Genomic DNA, 5768 nt, shown 5'->3' on the forward strand with positions numbered 1-5768 from the left:
CGTTCTTTATATGCACGCATAGAGAAAATTATGCTCTACAACTTTCGTTTAGACTTCGTCGGAAAATTTTGACTTTATTTTTATATTATTATTTTTAACAGACCGGGACTGGTAAATCCGTTAAAAATTCATAACTTCTTCATCCGACGTCCGTTTTCGTCAGACTTTTTACTGTTGTACTACTAATGACGAGACCTTCGATTCTTGTTTCCGTTGTGTCGGCTAAAAATCACTCGATCTAAAATTCGAGTTTTGAGCGGTCTACTACTAAGCTGAAACTTGTAAAAATCATAACTTCCTCATACGAAGTCAGATTTTGGCGTTCTTTTTATCAAAATTCTCAGTTTAACGAATAGTACGACTTTCATTTAGATCACTAAGGCTAAAAAGTAGTTTATCAAAAACTCATTTTTTACGTCATTCGACACCGTGCCTGTTTTATCGCGGATCTTCGATTGGTCATAACTTGTTCATTATAACTCGAATTTCGATGAGGTTTTCGCCTACATGTTTCTAACGAGATTATCTACAACTTTCAATAATAAAATTTTACTTATTTTAGATTTTATATTTTCGCTAAATTTCACTATTTGACTTTTAATTGGAATCTCATAAGACTTCCAATATTTTATGAGTGATTCTAAACATAGTTTTACTTCATTTCTAGTAAAAACTATCTGTTAGAACTCAGCACTCAATTTCACATAATATTTCATAATATTTTTTACTTTTCAAATTACATAACACGATTTCAAAACGTGTACGTTACAAATACCTCCTTCTTTTGAGGATTTCGTCCCCGAAATCACAACGATTTGGACAAATGAGGATATTTCGCTCTTATCTCATTCTTATTTTCCCTAAGTATAAGTTTATTATCCCGTTTCACCTTGGATAATGGAACCATTTCATCATATACACTCAAGCATTTACATAAATATCTTACATGAAATACATCATGAATACCTGCCAAATCTTCAGGCAATTCCAAGCGGTATGCTTGTTAGATAATTTTGAAAAGTCCAATAAATCTAGGACTCAATCTCCTTTTCTTCTCAAATTTCATAATACCTTTCCACGGGGTTACCTTCAGTATCACCCACTTGGAATTCTATGGATTGTCTCCTCCATTTCTACACAGGTCTTTTGTCGATCCTGGGCTACTTTCATTCATTCTCGTATGATTTGAATCTTATCAGTGGTGTCTTGAATCTTTTCGGGACCACCAATGATTTTTCTGTCCTACATTATGCCAACATAATGGTGTTCGCATTTACTACTGAACTCTAAGACACATGTACGAAGCATATCTTCTACGGTTTGGATTGTTCTCTCCGTCCAACCATCTGTCTGGGGATGATAAGCTGTGTTGGGAGCAACTCGAGATCCCAATTTACTTTTCATACTCGCCCAAAAGTGAGAAGTGAAGCGAGTATCACGATCGAAAATAATATTTAGTGGCACACCATGTCTCGCCACAATTTCGTCTAAGTAAACTTGTGCGTATTTCTCTATTAGAACCGTTGTACGTATGGCGAGAAAATATGCACTCTTAATCAGCCGGTCGATAATTATCCAAATGCTATCGTTCACAGTTTTCTTCTCCTCTTTCAAGGTATTAACTGTATAAGCCGGATAAGTAGAATATCCCTTCGATATAAATTTATGAGTTTTTAAGAAAGAAATTTATTATTTTCACCGTAGACATAAATAGAATCTTCCCTTTCGATAGGGATGCATATCATCTCTTCGTAGCACAAGAGTTTTGCGTAGTTCTTTAACAACCAATACATGTCGAGAATAATATCAAAGACATGAATTTGGTTAGCAGGAAGATTATAACTTTCAATTCCTATATCACTATCTCTATAGACTTTATCAGCAAGTAATGATATATTTCCTATGTTATCTATATGAAATGATTGGACAATTGCGTAACAAGCAATTTGAAAAGAATGTGCGAATTTATAAGGCACGAAAGAATCTGAGGCATCATAATCAAATAAGATGTGAGCAGATCTAAAGTTTACGAGAAAATTACTAGTCACAACATCCGAGTCCTAACTTACTTCCTCTGTGGTAATCTAAAATGTACGATATTTAACTTTTGGTTTGCCAAACGATTGTCAAACTCTTCAAACTTTTTAATTACTAGCGGTGCTCAAACCTGCACCCGCTCATCATTCTCTATTGGGCTTTCGATCCCAATCTTTGAGTTAAGACTCAATTCTCATTGCAGACTCCTGCTCCTTCTTGGTTTATAGACTAAACCCAAGATAAGGCCTTTACTTTTGCTATAACAACAACTCATATGGTCTTATTCTAATGACCTTTGATTTTATAACGCATAAGACACATAACGAACCAAACTCTTGTATTAGAATCAGATCGAATAAATCAAGCTGATGGAATAAAGAAAACAAAAGAGTTTGAACAACACGTGGATGCTTCGGAATAGAAAGAATAGCACCACGTATCTCTAATTCGTGCTTTCGGACATATACATCTTTTAGCTTTTGGCACCTCCTCCTTTTTAGTTGGAGTACTCTTTGATTGTTGAACGGAAACTTGACTCCCCGCCATTTGACTAGTAAGAGTAGGGCGGAAACATTTCTTGTGGCCAGTAACACCACATAGCAAGTCACATCTCTGGCTAATGATTGCTCAATCCTTTAATGAAGATTGTTATATTTCTATCGACTACCTCGACCATTTACTTCTTCAGTATTCCTGATGAAGTTTCGTCACTATATAAGACATGGTTCTCTGAACCAATCAACTCCTTTCGCGGATTTATACTAATCGGACTCGATTCTTTATGACATTAAGATTTGAACGATAATTATCTTCTTAGTCATTACCGAAACGAAGGTAACGACACACATGAATAAAACAGAATCATTTACTAGCTTCTTGGTAACCTTGTGACTTTGCCTGATCCAAATGTGAGTCCTGTGCTTCCAGTAGTATAGGCCTCTACTACTATTCACACCTACTCATACTCGTCCCAAGTATTGTCTCGCAGTTCCCAAGTCACCATTCAAAAAATTTCACAAAGCAAATTTTCACACCTAAGTGTGTTCAAACAAGTACATACAACAATTTCTCCTAGACTCAACTAGGGTTTTCGCGTTTCTATCAAACATATATTGGATTACCTATACTCGCCTTCTAAAATTCTTCTCATGCATATGCTCAATTTAATATATCCTAATACTTTTCCATAGGTCGATAGAAAGTTTACTTCCATTTCTTCATATAAATTCTTTCTCGGGTAGTGTCTACTCTACAAGACATACTACACCCAAAATTTCCTCTAGCAGTGTAAAGACAAATAGTTTCCAACTACTTACATCATCTTCTAACTCATGCAAACCATCATGCATATTTGTTGGTTTCATTATCCTTTCATGACATCGTCATTCCTGTATCTGAGTAAGTCTTCTTCTCATGGTTGTATCTTTTAAGTCTACTTCATAGGAGTCTATCCTAAGAAGTCTGCATTATAGCTGCATCTCAGCAAGCTCTACTAGCTTCAACTTGATTCTCTGTCATTCTTAATTACAACATTTCTTCTCATATAATAATATGAGTGTATATCTTCTTCAACTAAGTACTCTACCTTACTCTAACAAGTAAGCCACTCAGCCTTTTCACAACCAAATAACCTATTTCCCTATCCCAATCTTGTATGTTAAAGTCGGCTTAACACACAATGGAACTTCCATAAGGATGTGATAGAAATCAATCATCACTCAGTATTATTAAATACTAAGTCTGAGCATCCTGTATAGGGTTACTACTCGAACTACATACTACATCACAAGGCCTTGGCCTATTGAGTCTGAAAACTTCATTATCCTTTTCCTTGATCTTCATTTAATTCTTCTAAATCTTCTACTACATTAATTTCAATACTGTTGAAGTATTTATCACCACCCTCGGTTCTTCCGACTCTATAAACTATCACTGCTTTAATCTAGATAGCGGTTGAACAACTTCATCGGTTATGCCAAAACATTTATCTCATCCAAATGTATTTCAAACGCACATCTTTCTTCCAAAGATGTTATTATATTATCTTACATATTTTAAATGCATAATACCACTTTATAGGTATTAATACACTATTTACGATAACATTCCATATTTATTATTTCACGATATCCTTCGATCGTTTATCAATAAACTTATCAATATCAATTATCATAAGTATCTTTATCACTTCGAAAAGTTTCATGTAAATTCTATTACAAAAATTCTTAGAATTCTGAACATAAAATTTTCTAAACCAAGGTCGGCAACAGACCTTAAACTTTCTCAAATAATAGCAATATAGGTATGAAACCTAAAGCATGCTATATTTACTTATCATTTAGCATTTAATAGAATATAAGGCATATCTCCTCTTAATATTCTAGTGCTTACCCCATTAGGTATTCAACCTAAAATATACCAGATACATATTGTATCATCACTTAACAATTCATGTCTAAATCTAGAAATTCTCAAAATTCCTAGTTCATATATACTAATTCTCTAAAATTTTTGAAGTAACTTAATGTCTTAGAATGCTAGGGTTTATCACTACCCAATACCCCACTTAAGTGTTTCCTATGGTTTGTATCCATATATTTACAATGATTCAGTTCATATATTGAACTTCCAATAGTTTAAGTCTAAATACCAATCCATGGAATTTAGTTCACTTAAACCACTGCTCTGATACCATGATTGAAAGAACCCCTTTCTATACTTTCATATTTCTGAAAGACCCAAACTTTCATACTTGACAATATAGTTACTCCAAAACATGCTACATGCATATATATAAAAAATATTATTTTACATTGATAAAGTGGTTACAAAAGATTGGATACAAACCAACTATGTTTTAATATTTTACATAACTACCCAGGATATTGTAAATCTATACAAATCTAAACCAAAATACAAAAAATAATATTACAACTATTCTAAGTCTTCCAACTATACTGGGTGCTTATTGCCTGCATTATGTTAAAACATTGGGAGGGGTAAGCGATAACGCTTAGTGAGTTCAATAATAGATACAATATAACGTTATGCCATATATATACCAATATGGCATAAGCAAATAGGAGCAAGGAACAACAAAGGCATAATGTGATAAGCTTTCCCTAACAAATACTGATTTGATTCAAAGATATACAATCATTGAGACATAACAACTTCCATACTTGACATACATCAATAACGCTTTGGCCCAAATGGCACAGAAGACATACAACTTCGGATTAACCTTTTGGTAGATTTCAGGTTTTCACGCCCTGTCTAACCCTTTTTGCCAATACCATAGAATAAAAGTCATTCTCTTACGGAGACATGTTCTACATGGCCAGAGGCTACATACCAGTACCAATATGAATCTAAGTCCTTTCACTTATCACATGGTCAAAGGTATTACTTTGCTATTAAACGTAGCGAATAAAAATTAACATGGGAAAATACTCAGGAATATCATTCTACCAAAGCCAAAGTGATGCCTATGTCATACACTTCATGGTCAACGGTTCATACCAATACCCAAGTGATGCCTATGTCATACACTTCAAGTCAGAGATACAGCCTTGCTATAAAAATAGCGGAAACAACAACTCGCGATGATAACATGGAAAAGCACATAGTACATATAACACATAACATACAATTGTTCCTATATATTAAACTCACCGTGAAATAACCGGGGGTCAAAATAGTAATTCGGGCAGCACTTCGGCTCTAAATAT

This window comes from Lactuca virosa, chromosome 7 (assembly GCF_052849685.1).
Source record: "Lactuca virosa cultivar CGN04683 chromosome 7, Lactuca_virosa_CGN04683_v6, whole genome shotgun sequence".
Lineage (NCBI taxonomy): Eukaryota > Viridiplantae > Streptophyta > Magnoliopsida > Asterales > Asteraceae > Lactuca > Lactuca virosa.